The 15,719-nt window shown below is 43.2% G+C and overlaps 1 long non-coding RNA gene across 1 annotated transcript; it reads right to left on the reverse strand.

Annotated features, from left to right (window-relative positions):
- Window positions 1–11,292: 11,292 nt before the first annotated feature.
- LOC124705537 lies at window positions 11,293–12,170 on the reverse strand. The gene is made up of 3 exons (XR_007004061.1): window positions 12,060–12,170; window positions 11,587–11,844; window positions 11,293–11,468 (listed from the first exon to the last, which is right to left on the reverse strand). It is a non-coding gene; the product is annotated as an uncharacterized LOC124705537 (long non-coding RNA).
- Window positions 12,171–15,719: the final 3,549 nt, after the last annotated feature.

Here is a 15,719-nt window from a genome sequence, read left to right on the forward strand (position 1 = left end):
ACTTTATGTCATTATTATGCATTTTCCGGCACTAACCTATTAACAAGATGCCGAAGCGCCAGTTCCTGTTTTCTGTTGTTTTTGGTTTCAGAAATCCTACACAGGAAATATTCTCGGAATTGGACGAAACAAAAGCCCACGGTCCTATTTTCCACGGAGCCTTCCAGAACACCGAAGAGGAGACGAAGAGGGGACGCGAGGCGGCCACACCATAGGGAGCGCGGCCCCACCTCCTGGCGCGCTGCCCTATGGGGTGGGCCCCTCGAGCGTCCCCCGACTCTGCCCCTTCGCCTATATAATCCTTCCGTCGCGAAAACCCTAGTATCGAGAGCCACGATACGAGAAAAGTTACTGAGACGCCACCGCCGTCAACCCCATCTCGGGGGGTTCTGAAGATCGCCTCTGGCACCCTGCCGGAGAGGGGAATCATCACCGGAGGGCTCTACATCACCATGCCCGCCTCCGGACTGATGCGTGAGTAATTCATCCTTGGACTACGGGTTCATAGCAGTAGCTAGATGGTTGTCTTCTCCTCTTGTGCTATCATGTTTAGATCTTGTGAGCTGCCTATCATGATCAGGATCATCTATTTGTAATGCTACATGTTGTGTTTGTTGGGATCCGATGAATATGGAATACTATGTCAAGTTGATTATTGATCTATCATATATGTGTTATTTATGTTCTTGCATGCTCTCCGTTGCTAGTAGAGGCTCTGGCCAAGTTGATACTTGTGACTCCAAGAGGGAGTATTTATGCTCGATAGTGGGTTCATGTCTCCATTGAATCTGGGAGTGACAGCAACCCCTAAGGTTGTGGATGTGCTGTTGCCACTAGGGATAAAACATCAATGCTTTGTCTAAGGATATTTGTATTGTTTACATTACGCACAGTACTTAATGCAATTGTCTATTGTTTGTAACTTAATACTGGAAGGGGTGCGGATGCTAACCTGAAGGTGGACTTTTTAGGCATAGATGCATGCTGGATGGCGGTCTATGTTCTTTGTCGTAATGCCCTAAGTAAATCCCATAGTAGTCATCATGATATGTATATGCTTCTCAATTGCCCAACTGTAATTTGTTCACCCAACATGCTATTTATCTTATTGGAGAGACACCACTAGTGAAAAGTGGACCCCGGTCCATTCTTTTACATCTGAAATACAACCTACTGCAATCATTGTTCTCTGTTGTTCTTTGCAAACAAACATCATTCTCCACACCATACATTTAATCCTTTGTTTACAGCAAGCCGGTGAGATTGACAACCTCACTGTTAAGTTGGGGCAAAGTATTTTGATTGTGTTGTGCAGGTTCCACATTGGCGCCGGAATCCATGGTGTTGCGCCGCACTACACTCCTTCACCAACACCCTTCACGTGGCCTTCATCTCCTTCACCAACAACTTGCTGCTGTACGCATCACACCTTCCTCTTGAGGTTCCCAACGGACGTGTGCTTCACGCGCCATCAGTGCTGCGTCACCTTTAGTTTTGGGCCAGGCCCTTGTCATTTTCGCAGGAATTAAGTCAGACACTTTTTAGAGTACATATTAAAGGGGGAAAGGCCTTCTAGGGTTTGGTTCGGCCACCATATGTATGGCTGGCCGAAACCCCACCTTTTCCTCCTTTAAATACCCCCATAGCCGTCACGTTTAGACTCAGATTTTGATTAGATTAAAAGTTAGCCAATTGCTGCAACTACGTGTTCTTTTGAGGCCAACGCCCAGAACAAGACCGACTATTCGGAATCCCACCATTATCAATCAAGCTTTCATCTCTATTCGCAATATTCTGATTGCATCGTTAGTTCTTACTTGTTCTCGATTTCAGGTAGGAATTAAGACCCTTACTGGTCAGGCTGATCGTGCTCCCGTAAGATCAGTAACTCCCGGAGATTGTCCTAGCGATTGCATTGGCGCACGAGCTTTGCATGTGTAGTCGGATCGTCAAGCACGAACTCCACCAACAAATCGAATTATCTTCATCTCATCGAAAGATCGGACACTTTTACCCTATCAAAAATATGGAGTAGAACAGGATGTTTGATGCAAAAAAGTTCCACCAGATATAAAAGTCCGATCTGTGCCACAGATTTCACATCAAATGGTCCAGAATACTCAATCCTTCGATCGCACGGTATGCCCAGATCTCATACAAGTGCCCCCCATCAAAAGACAGACTCAACTGGAGATGGAAAAAAAAAACGAACCTAATACTTACGTGACATAAGATGAAAAGACCCAAACGAACCTGTATTGGACGCTAAGGTAGACACAGTAGACGAAATATCACTCAGCCAGATTGCGTGGCGTGTGCGAACAGTTTTCTCAGTATTTTTTTTATCGACCAGGAAGAATCTGACCCGGACTCTGACGAGACAAACCAGATGAACTCGCCGACTTGACAATAGAAAAAAGGTTTCGAACTGCGACTCCAACGACAAACAGACTCAACAGAAAGAAATCTACACACTAGACTCAAAATCGGAAGAAAAGTAACGCAAAAAGACACACGATCAACATCTAAACTAGATGAACAGATGCAATCTAGGGCTATGGGCAGATGTTTTTGTAGGCTTTTTCTGTATAGGACGAAAACAAAAACTAATCTAGGGATAAATTTGGTGGATGCTCACCAAGTAAACCTGAAAATCCGATACCAAGATGATAAGGGGTGGTCCGATCTTCTCGTTGAGCGATGGTAGATGGTGGATCATAACTCGCGAGATGCCCTCGAACTCTCCGGCTGTTCCCCGCTGCCAGTGCAACAGATCTTCAGCCCTACACCACACGCTTGCGCACGTAGCTGCCGACCACGAAGCGGTGATGCAATCTTCTAATTCCCAGTGGAACAGCAGATCACACGAAAACTTTTAGTAGCATAAACATCAGATCGAAACGAATTGGTGCGAATAATTTCAGAGGAATGCGTATAGCAGTTCAACTAAACATATTTTTGTCTAAAATATAATCTCATCCTAATTATACAGTATTGCTGGCTATTTATTGAATAGACTAGACCATGATGGCGCGCGTTGCTGCGCCCGTCCATCTTTTCAATATAACGATAGACATTTTTCCAAATAAAATGTGGCATTAAACATGCTAGAACACATTTTTTTATTAGGAGGATAATACCAAGAAAAGTGCATCCGTGCACATATGTTAGTCACAGAATCTTTGATATCATAGTTGAAAAGATAAGAATATGTCATACCTGAATTTGAACATTTTTATTTAATGAATCTGGATCCTTACATGTAAATAACACATTCGAAATTGAATTAACCTCATGCACGCATTCCATTTTTTCCCATACTGCATGATAATTGTACTTTAATCATGCTTGCTAGTGATAGTATTTTAAATCGAATGCAAGAAACAACAGGTGTTAATAAAGGTTAATTTATAAAAGAGGCATGTTTTCAAGAGACACACCTTCACTACTGCACGATTCCAAAATTGACATGGTCAACTGAAAATGAACCGGTGACATTGAAAGAATAAAACAGTTTTTTTCAACCTATCTTTTGACATCCAGCAAGAGCTTGTCCAGCGAGGAGTATAACAAGCAGAAAACCCCATGCCTTGTAGAGTAAAATTAGTACACAATTAAGCGACATTTGGATTGATGAATGCAAATCTCAAGTGTCCTGTTCGACATATTCACCCAGTTTGGAGAACGAGCACCTACCTGTGCCTGTTCATGTGCTTGTACATGAGTCCCTCCATCATCCCTCCTCAATTGAATTCTGGGTTGCTCCATGGTGGATGCGGCATCAACCCCTAGTCAAGAGTTCAACCGTTCCTGGCATGGTAGGCGTTGAAGACCAACATATAGCCAACAGAAGACATCCAGAGGAGAAAACGAACACGAATAGCACGAAGAGAAAACCTAGGCAAGAAAAATGGATGCCACATGAACCTTTTAGCTACTGATTTAGCCTTGGTTCACAATATTTTTGAACTGTGGATAGCACTGGATTGAACAGAACAAAACCAAGAGCTATTTAGTCGTTAGTACAAAGACCTTTTCAAAGCAAACAATCTGCAAATGATGTAGATGGAGCTCACGCATAATAAGCATGATGATTGTATCTGCATTGCATACCTCCTATAGTCATCGGAAAAGTAGATGTTGACCACTTGAGTAACCAAAAATATAATAGCTAATCAAAGGCATGTGAGATTGTGAGTGTGCAAAAAAGTGCTGGTAAATGGACAAACATACATGTTCCCTATTGCATTCACAAAAAGTACTTAGAGAATCACTATTGCAAAAATATAATCTAGATAACATATGCACATGTGGCTGGGATTTAGTAGCTTCTCAATCTCAATGTAACAAGCCATAAAAATTACTGGTCTTGGCTCGCTTATGGACAGAACAGAATGTGACACCAAGGCGCCCCCACTACAATCTGATTACCTCTGCGCATTATACTGTACTGTTCATGTAATCTGTTGCATACAACAAACATAGCATGAAAGATACATATACATAATCTAACCAATCATACGTAAATACACATGGATACTAAAGCATGAAAACATAAGGCATGGCACTCCAAGCAGAATGAAAGATACATATACATAATCTAACCAATAACACGTAAATACACATGGATACTAAAGCATGAAAACATAAGGCATGACACTCCAAGCAGAATAACTTGGCCGACAGCTATAAGGAGCCAGGTCAAGATATCCCCAATCCAATATATCAGCCCAGCCTCCAAGTCCTAGATTTTTCTGAATGAATTGAGCGGAGCCAGGTCAAGATATCCCCAATCCAAAAAAAAAATCGACAACGAGCATATATTAATATCGAAGATACCAATTACACCCAGCATCTGCAACAACGCATTGACCTAGCGGTCTTACGGATGCACACAGTAAAAAAAGAATTACATGAAAAAAGAAAAGTCACACTACGGTAGTTTAAACATTGAAACAATAGCACTAACACCACCAAGACAGCACCATAAGTTCAACTTCTTCAAAAGAGGCGCCTCCAATGTCGTCGCCCGATTAAAGATCCGGGTTTTCACCCTGAAGAAGGTCCTCACTCTCAAAACAATGTCTTCAACAAGGCCATTGCCAGGCACAAGCAATTAAGACCAGACCTTGGATTTTCACCCTGAAAGATAAGACTTTGGTCTTCTCCTGTGCAGTCATCCCCACTTGCATGCCGCTGCTCCAAGTGACGAAACACCAAGCCAACTCCTCCTCCCCCCAAAGAACGGATCCTCCATTGCTAGTCCTCAGATCTCGGCCTTCATGACATTCTTAGCACCATGGAATGAGAACATGCCCCATGATATTAACAGCCAGCAGAGCTTCGAAGCGCTCCCTCTGAAACCAAACGGCCAGAGTAAAACATGGGTGCGCACGACCGAGTCCCAGCCGATCCAGCAGTCTCCAGGCGTGAATCGCCCATGGAAGATCGCCGGTGGGGCCTCCAGGAACCCGTCAATCTAGCCAAATCAATGGGGACACAGCTCTAGCAGATCAACATCTTGCCACAAAAAGGAATCCTAGGACCGCCGCCTTTATTCAGGTCGCGGCCCCACGCTGGCGACCATCCCGGGCCGACCAAGGTTGCCGCCGGATACACCAAGCACAGATCGCGTTGTCCGAAGACATCGCACACGCCTGGGCACCGCCGCAGCCGAACGCCAGCCCACCACCGGCGACATTAGCCGTCGCTGGCTTCCATGCCTCTCCACCTCGCCGCCGGAACGCGATGACAGATCGAAAGATCCAGCACCACCATCCCCAGGCCGACCCTCTCCGGCGAAGAAGAGAGCCGCCTCCACCGTCGAACCCAAGGCTGCTGCCCCGGGCGACCTCGTGTCGCGGAAGAAGCCCGAGAGCATCTCCACGCACCGGTGAGAGGCTGGGGGAAAATGGCGCAGACCATGGGCCTGGCCGCCGCCCACCACTAGCCCCTGTCGGCGTGCTGCAGGGGGAGCCGACGGGAGGAAGGGGCCGCAGCGCAGAACACCGCCACCGCCCATCACCATCCGCGCCGCCCGCTCGCAGGGTCGAGGAGGAGGGGTCCCGTCCGCCGTCCGCCGCGCTTCAACGAGGAAGGGCCCCCGCCGCCGCCACGCCCCACGGTCTTTGCCCCGGCGGCGCTACCGGCGGCGGCGGCGGTGGCAACGATGGTTAGGGTTGGGAGGGGTGCGGGAGAGAAAGGTACGTGGAGCCTCCTGATCACGAGCACGCGAAACAACCTCCCATATCCCCAATCCAATATATCAGCACAACCTCCAAGTCCAAGATTTTCCTGAACGAATTGACCGGAGCCAGCATGACACAACATGGGAGACCGGAGAGATAACAAATTACAGTAGAACAGCTAAGAGAAGGACGTGAACCCTAGCTCCTCGAGGATCTGCAGCCGGAGGGGAGAACAAGGCGACAATGCATGCACGAACACTTGAACTAAAAAATAGATGTAGGCAGTGCAGACTTAACGTACATCCAACTTGAGCACCCTACCTCAAAAAAAAAAACTTGAGCACCCGGCGAGTGGCACACTTTAGTCACCATTAGTGGCTTCCACCAACTGACTCTTCACTGCTGGTTCCAACACACCGGCGGATCGGCTTCAGTCAGTCACGACGCACCATTGAACACCTGCAGCGCCCCTCCTCATCTCTCTCCCGCAAGAAATAGAATAAAAACGGCAAGCTGCAGCCTGCAGGAGTTCGTACCTACCGGCTACCGTCACTGTTTCTTCGGGAGTGGGACCGAGTCATCGTTTCTTCGGTCCATCGCTGCCTTACTCGTCGGCGGCGCGGAACCTACACGAAACGATTGTTTATCTGGTTTTTGAATTGCTAATCGAGCACACCGCTCGATAAAAACCTACACGAAACGAGAAGATGGAAGGAGCCTGTTTTTCTTATCTTGACCGGTACGTGAGGAAACCTGCCTAGGCCCGTTTGACAGTTTCGGGGCCCAACAAACCCGGTGCAACCTAACTCAACGTCGGGAGTAGCAGCCCTGTAAACGAAAGCTGGCCTTTTTAACGACCGATCGATGAAACAGCCTGCTAATTGATAGTTCGGGAATGCTGGCTGGCTACACACCGTTAGATGTCGAGATCGAACGGCCAAAAACGTGAAAACGCTGTGATGACTCCTAGCTAGTTCCATTTTACTGTTACTTAACTAGACCATGATAGCGCGCGTTGCCACGCCCGTCCAGTTTGGTGGGATTTGTTCTAATAATATAGCAGCAGAAACATGAATGTTGAGATGTTGTGTGTTCTTTACCGCCTTTTAGGGTTATCAAGGTCTCAATCTTTCAATCTCAGTATATATAGAGAAGTGAAGTGTCAACATGAAGATGCAATCCCAAGGAAATAAATTTGTTGTTTGTGTGTCAATATGCTCATAACAAAGATGGAAAGTACAAAGAGTACTCACGAAAACATTATCTCCTTTTATCACTTGGCATATAAATTCACCTAAAACAATTTTACAATTTTAGTATTGTTAAGTTATCGCTTGAAATGGATCTTGATTATGTCAAACACATAGTTTGGGGGCTGGAGCATTGAAACACAAGTTGGAACTCTTCACTTGAACAAATTATGGTTTTTTAGACAGGAAATACAAGCTGTATTTAACCCTTCTTGCATGCGAGTGGTAAATGCATAAACATATGGTCCATTTGTATTACTGAAGCAAATAATTGAACTCCTAAAAAATCCATGTTAGCATGCACAATTTTTAAGTCTGATCACAATCATTGGTATAAGTACAGTTAAGGGGTATGGGACTTGGGAAGAAGGGTAGGGAGGCTAACAATTGACGCTCACGACCTCACATCCACTTACAGTTGTGTTCTGGGTCATTTTCACAACATGAGCTCATAGACATTTGGTTTTGCATGTGTCCTAACTCTTTGTGTGATGCCACCAATGTGCTCCACTTTAAAAGCTACCCCCTGCTTTGTTTGCCCTGGTGGCTAGTCCATTTTGTCAATATCACAGCGAAGAAATGTCCATTCAATAGCTCAAGATACGACCTGTGCAACACAAATCATAACAGTTATTTTATAGAAATTTCCTTGCAAAGAAAAGAGTATAAGAGCTGATCAAGGCCACAATTGAGATTTCTACTATTATCACAACAAGTCAACAATCATCCCAATACGACACTCTAGTGCTCTCTGTTGCATTGACAATGACAAAATGGATTATTTTGTCACCAACAAAACAAAACAGTAAAAAATATGCACACCTGATAAAACCCATTGCTGTACCATAACTGAGAAGAGCAGAAATGTAGAAATATCTTGTCGCTAACAAAGGATTTGAAAGATACATGAAAGAAATGTAGAAACCCATTGCTGTTGGATCTACGGAACTGTCCACCAAGCATTGTTAATATAGCAGGAAGACAATTCAACTAAAAAAAACTAATTATGCAAGTATAGATGAATTCTTAGACCCGAGAACCATAATTTCTTCTGTTAATACACCTAAAAACTATGAGCGTACTAAAGTATCATGTGCAACCTACATGATGTATTATAATTTCCCTACAAATACTTGCATGGAAGTGTGTCGTGTTCTTGTACGTTACACAATTATCGGGTACATCGAATAATTGTAGAATCACCATCCATAACACTTAACTTATCAAAGTAAGTTCCAAATACCTCTATTTTCATTGGCATGTCATCTTATCAAACATTCTTATATTTCCTAATCACTTCATCACGCCTTGCAAACAAATTCCAGTTTTTTCTGCAACAAAAGGCTGTCTCATGGTGTAATGGTGAAGATAACTTATTTTGTTCCTGAAGATAGAGATATTTTTCCTCAAATGCAAACTTGTTATTACATTCAACAATAGTACCGAAGATATATGGAACATATATGTGCGTTCTTTGTTTATAAAAGAATATTATGTGATGCATAGGCTTCTCTCCCGGTCGAGTATCTTCCTGTCTCTGTCCCTAACTCTCTTTGTCACTTTGTAAGGCAAGAATACTTATAAGATCCAGGTTGATTAAGATTATTTATCACTATGCAAGGCACAAATACTTATAACAAGATGTAGTTCATAGATCGTATCTAAGAAAACAGAGAAGATAAATAAGACTGAAATTTAAGACGGTCTGCCTTTAAATTTGAGGCCAAGTGATCATTCCCTTCAAGATCTTTCAAACATACATTCGGCACAAACTTGGTAAGCCAAATTACTGCATCAAGATCTATTTCACAATCAAAGCAAAACTTACTAACAACTTTTCAGATACCATTTAACTATAAAATTTAATAACCAAAGCATGTGTTTCCTAGTTCGTACAAGGAAAATTAGCCACAAATTCAGCAATGAAATGAAGGAGCAACATGGCTGGCAATTTTGGATCCACCTTGCAACCTGTATTTGGTCATTCGGGATGAGGAGCCAAGCATTTGACGGACTCCTTGGGTGATGAGATGGCAACGGGAAGGAGTGACATGGCTGGAAGGTTTGCATCATGTATCTGGTCGCTGAGGTTGCAGAGGATGAGAAGCATGACAATGGACGTAGCATTGGGGTGTGTATTCGGAGCACTCGGGGGAAGATGGGGAGCATGTGGTTGTGGGTTGTCGGCGGAGCACTCAGGGGAAGATGGGGAGCATGTGGTTGTGGGTTGCCGGCGGTGCAAATAGGGTTTGTTGTCCGCTGCCGGGAACATCGATGCGAAGGGGAAATGGAAAGGAGAGCCAGACGGGTGGGGAGAAATTGTAAGGGGCCAGGCTCACCTCCGCTAGAGGCTAACGACTTCCTGACCATCGTCGACATGGTGGCGAAGCTAGCCCTCCCAATCAGCACCTGGAATCCTGGCATGAGATCAATCTTGGTGACCGAGGCGGAGATACCGTCATGGCGGCACAAATCTGTGCATGTAGGTAGTGAGCCGGTGGTCGATATTTCGTTTAAACGAATTAGCATGAATGGAAACGCATCCGCGCCGACGACTTATATGGAGGCAGATAAAGTGTAACACATCTCCACTCCGTAGTTACGGGAGGAACAAAGTCAAGTTTCATCGCCATTATTTCACCTCCACCAACCTGAGGGTGCACCAAAACAGAAGCTGCTAGGCGAGCCCTTCACGGTGTGCCGAGCGGCAGGCCCACTAAACGAGAAGCTGCCCCTCGTGGCCGTACAATCCACTGCGTTTTGGCTTGGTTCACCAAAAGTCATCGAGGTAGAATTTCAGAGTAGATTCCCTTGTATATTGGCTGGCCGTGGAGCGGGGATATAGTGCGGTGAAAACGACCTAGCGCGTGCACGGGATGATAAGAAGATCTGGTGTGTTAAACAGCTTGATCCGATGGTCCAGGATGTAAAATCGCTGTTGTGGCTCCTAGCTATGTGAGTTTTACTTGTCTATTGATTAAAAAAGAACAAATAATAAAAGTATATAGCTAGGTTACTAATAAGAATAGGTGTTGAAGCTAATAAAATCACTGGTTAATCTGCAGAGGTGAGCTCTATACAATTGTCATGTTGATGTGGAAAGTAACCTCCACTCCGGTACACATCTAGCATAATTCAAAATCACCATATGCATTGGTAAGCTCACACATCCTACTACTCTCGTTTTCCACCACTCCACCAGAATGATCATGCAAGTAATTAGAAGGAAGTCCTCTTTAATGTTAGTGCATACCCCAAAGGACACTCAACAAAAAGGCAGCGCAAGTAGCCATCATAAAAGAAAAACAACGTGTTTTGCAGGAAATCCAAGGGTAAATTCAATTCATAGGGTCATCTGCCTGCAAGACAATTTGGTAGGCCTTCCAAACAATGGGAAGAACAATAGTAGAATAGAAATTGAATACACCGAGAGGCTCAAGATTCTACAGGATAGGTTTATTAATCATACAAATTAAACCAAACAACACCAAAGCATGAATCGTCCAACTGAAAGCACGAAAAGATTTCTAAGGGATGTGCACATCTAAACTTCTTGGGCAAGTCTAGTAAACCAGGATGAGCAATACATGTGTAACAGAAACTCCTTCTACAAATAATATGCTCAGATGGCCCAATCAAATTAATAACCAATACATGTGTAACATAAATTCCTTCCACAAATGATATGCTCAGATAGCCCAATCAAATATAGCAATGCCAAGATGAAAACAAGAAAAAATGTCTATTTCTATAATAGCAATTAGGCATAAGACTAAACTTACAGTGCTAGGACGATCTAGAGCATTGGCCATTGGGTTGTAGGATCAAACATCGAAGGCTTCAAATGGCTGTGGTGGCTCCTATGTTGTTGGGGTATATTTTCTCTTGATGTCCAGGACTGAATAACTCCATTTAGTATCATAAATTCCGAATGCAACAGATGATATGGAATAAGAACCATACTAACTCAACAGCAACAAAGATCATTGGTTGTTTGCACGGCGCATCATATCTTCCTTCCATCAAGCAGCTGAAACAAATATATGTGTCAAAGTTGTGTGCATAAGGAGAACTGTTCTGAGTGTTGCATATTATCCTGCAAAACATGACATGTGCTATATCCAGGAAAGCAATGAAACATATCTTACCTTGTCACTCCTCTTCTCCAATGCACTACATCACTTTTTTTAAGGAACTTGAGAAATCTGTATCCTTTGGATTTCCTAGTCACATGATATATGCCATATTACTTTCAATGTGTGACACATCCATAAAAGAGGAAAACATCTAATCAGCTCAAACCCAAAATATGGTCAAAACAGATAGGTTAGCACTTCAGGTAACACTTCCATCCTGGAGAATACATCATTCTGTGCACTTTGTTGGTTTCATAGGATAGGACATACCTGCAACTCAACGGAAGAAATAGCAGGTCATCAAAAAATCTTGAACTATAAATAAGCAATACTACTGGAATGTTCAATGTTATGTAAATTCTTCCTAAAATTATTTTAAAAGCGACCCTGTTTTAAATTGGAGACAATCTTTGTATTTGTGTGAGCGTAGGGGCCCATAGATTTAAGAGTGGCAACATAACTTTCATGCAAACAACTCAAGTTACCTTCCTCCAACTCAAGTATGTTGCAGCAATAACGTTGGATATCATGCTTGCAGGGGTGGGAAATTCTTGACTTTTATTTACTGATACTTTTTGCTGAATGCCTTAAGGAATAATCACCCCGGAACAATAAGCGAAGGAGAAGAAATTAATATTTAATACCGTCGGAACTAATTTCTAGTAGCACAACATCAATGTGTATTTCATGGCTACCTTGATCGTTCTTCTTATCAAATTCCTCAAAAAAGCATATGACTCTATTAGAAAAACCAGTGCACCTAACTCAAGTGTATATCCCTTTAAACTGCTGCTGCAGAGAGTCGAACAACCACAAGTTCAATTTCTAGTTGTGTACACAGCTCTGTGGCGTGTTTTCTCAAGATACCTGCAATAGAACAGTTAGGATTGCTCTAAAAGGAACTGATAAAATATATACTCCCTCCTTTTCATACTTCAATATAAGAAACAATCGTACACACATAAAACCAGTATCATATGTGCCACAAAAAGAACCCTCACAAAAAATACCATATAAAAAAATTTGCACCGTCGTTGTTCCAGATTAGTTGCTCAGTATTGACAGTACGTACATAGTCTTCAGCTAAATATATCAATTTGCGATCTGAGAGGAAGTCCATCAGATCTCCAACCCAGCAGGGTATTTGGATCCAAGCAACAAAAGACTTGGCCAGGACTTGAATAAAAGGTTTATATAGTAAATCTTAATACTGGCAACCAATTTAGAGCACGAGGAGAAAGAAGCACGTGGATTACCAGCCGATTGGAACCGTGGCATGGGACAACTCCTTTCTCCTCAATTCCGAATCACCAGTAATACAAATAATCCCCAAATCAGTAAGGAATCATAAGCCTACGCATCGAGGAAGCCCTTGTAGCCAGCGCACCATCCTCTGTACGCCGACGCCAGAGAAGAAGGGCACGAACGTCGGCACCTGAAAACAAGGGCACAAACTCTGCAGTGGGTATCTATATCCAGACAAAATCGCGAAACCAGAAATAATTCCGCGGTGGTTGCCTCGCCTTCAGTTTCTTGGCAGGCGCCAATCGCACATGGAGGAGGGATGGGAAACGACGGACAATGGGAAAAATAATATGGAAAGGAAAGAAATGTCATCCGTGTGTTCGTTTTTTTATGTTTTTTTAGGGGACGTGTGTTCCTTTTTTTTATGTGAGGCCTCCGGTGCGGAAGAAAGAGGCCATGATCCGTATGAAGTTTTGTGGCCCAATTAACCAGAATTCGCCTAATTTAACTTCCGGAGTAGCAGCCCTGAGACGATAGGCCGGCCCATTTAACGCTAATCGATGAAGGAAACGAGGTTAGCGATGCCGCGGGAATACATGGACGATCTGAAGCGTTGGGTGGTTGGATCCAACGGAAGAGGGCTTCAAATGGCTGTGATTGCCCCTAGCTAGTTCCATTATACTGTTAACTAATGTCCATGAACACCGCAGTCGTTCACGCCAAGTCGGTTGGCTTATGGACCTTATCTTTATGTGGGCCTCGGGTCAAACAGTCGCGCCAATGCACAAGTGCAGGTGCACGTGCATGAACTGCCGGCCCAATTCTTGGCCTCCTCTTGGCTGCTATCCATCGATTCCATAGGCAGTGAAGAACCCAATGAATGAATTACGTGAATACATGTGCTCATACCACATGGCTGGGCCCCATATTGGTTACGTACATGCATGCTGAATTTGCACTTCTTGGACAGTATATATGCATGAGCGTCACTGCACCAAGTATAACATACATATCTCGTGCTAGTACTTTCAAGAATCAATCTCCGGCCGCCTTTTTATTTGTTGGTTGCCTTCCATCTGTTGGTCGCCTTCCTCCCTCTCCTCCCGCTGGCGCCATTTCGATAAATCTCAAATCTAGTCAAATAATAATACAAAGATTAAGGTTGTATATTATTCTCAGATATCAAAGTATTATTTTCAGCCAGAAAGGAATTAACCTGGTAAGAATCATCAGTTGGACTTGATATTTCCTTCCAGCTCAAACATGTAGAATCACCATATTGCATGATTATATCCTCATCAGTTCTAATTAGGAGAGCAAAAATAAATTTTAAAAGTTTCTCGATTCCTCATTATCAGTTCTAGAAAATAGAGTATGCTTTGCATTTTTTTGTTCTCAAGTATATTATATTGACATGGAACAAGTTGGCTACTCTTAATTTTGCTCTCAAACATGAACTTGCTATGACCATTGCACTTGATCAAATCCATTGATCTGTTGAATAGAGCAGTAGAACTGCTACTATAATCCCGTAGCACTTTTGCCGCCCCTAAGAGCAAGAGATATTTCCTTTTGGTGGAGGGACTGTCTCAAATCCTTGGACATCTACAAGAACTTGGTCTCCTGTTCTTTACAGAATGGTCGGTCTATCATGTTTTGGACTGATAAATGGGGGCCAGAGATATTGGCACATAAATGGCAGTTTCTTTTCACCTTTGCTAAGAATGTGTCTCTTTCGGTTTGGGATGTTATAAATTCTTTTGACATGGCTGAGTTATTTCATCTGCCCTTATCAGTACAAGCTATGACTGAATATAATGCTCTACTTCACTTGGTGCACACAACACAACTATCCCAGGATAAGGACAGCTGGAATGTTAGTGATAATGGACCAGGCTATAAAGTTTCCTCAGCATATAGATCTTTAACCAAACATGATCCTGTTATTCCAGCCTTCAGATGGCTTTGGAAAAGTTGCTGCCAAGATAAACATCGAGTGTTTTTTTGGCTATTGATCCACAATCGTTTAAACACAAGAGCACTCTTGCAAAGGAAGAATTTCTATATGACTGACTATACATGCATCATGTGTAATCAAGCAGTTACTGAGACCGAGACGATCATCTGTTTTTTACTTGCCCATTTGCGCAACATTGTTGGCAGTATATGTGCCCTCACTGGAATCTTGCTCAAGTTACTATGCCAAATGATATTCAGAATTATATACAGAGTATCAAAGCACATATTCGGCAGCCTTTTTTCATGGAAATTATAATTCTCATTTGCTGGTCGATTTGGACGACGCGAAATGATGGCATTTTCAAAGGATTGACTCCTAGTCTCTACAGAACCAGGCGAAAACTAAAGGATGAACTGTCTCTCCTTATTCACAAGGCCAAGAGGAAGTCCTATGCGGGACTGCAGGTTTGGGTAGAAAACTTTGTATAGTTCTGTAGGAGCTTTTTTTCCCTTTTATCTCAGTGCTTTTCTCTAGCACTGTTTGTACAGCTCTTTATTTTAATAAAATATAAAAATATGCAGTGAGGAAACTCACTGTTCAGCTTCAAAAAAAAAATAATCCCGTAGCACACAAAGAACAAGTTAGTTTTCAGTAATAGCAAACTCTGAAATCTTTGTTTATGGCATGTCCTGGCCCCTGACACTATCGTATGTCTATGTATGTCACACAAACAACAAGTCAGTTTTCAGTTTACAGTCAAGTTCTGAAGAAATTGTGTGTGTCCCGTCCTGATCAACGATTAATTGTGTCATGATGCCATTGTTTCTTCACACCGAAGAGCGATCTGAATCCTTGGAAACGACCACACCGAACATCATTTAGAAGGAGGTCTTTAGCACTAGAAGTCGGTGCACCAAAGTTGGAACGAGATCCTCTGACG

This window comes from Lolium rigidum, chromosome 4, assembly GCF_022539505.1.
Source record: "Lolium rigidum isolate FL_2022 chromosome 4, APGP_CSIRO_Lrig_0.1, whole genome shotgun sequence".
NCBI lineage: Eukaryota > Viridiplantae > Streptophyta > Magnoliopsida > Poales > Poaceae > Lolium > Lolium rigidum.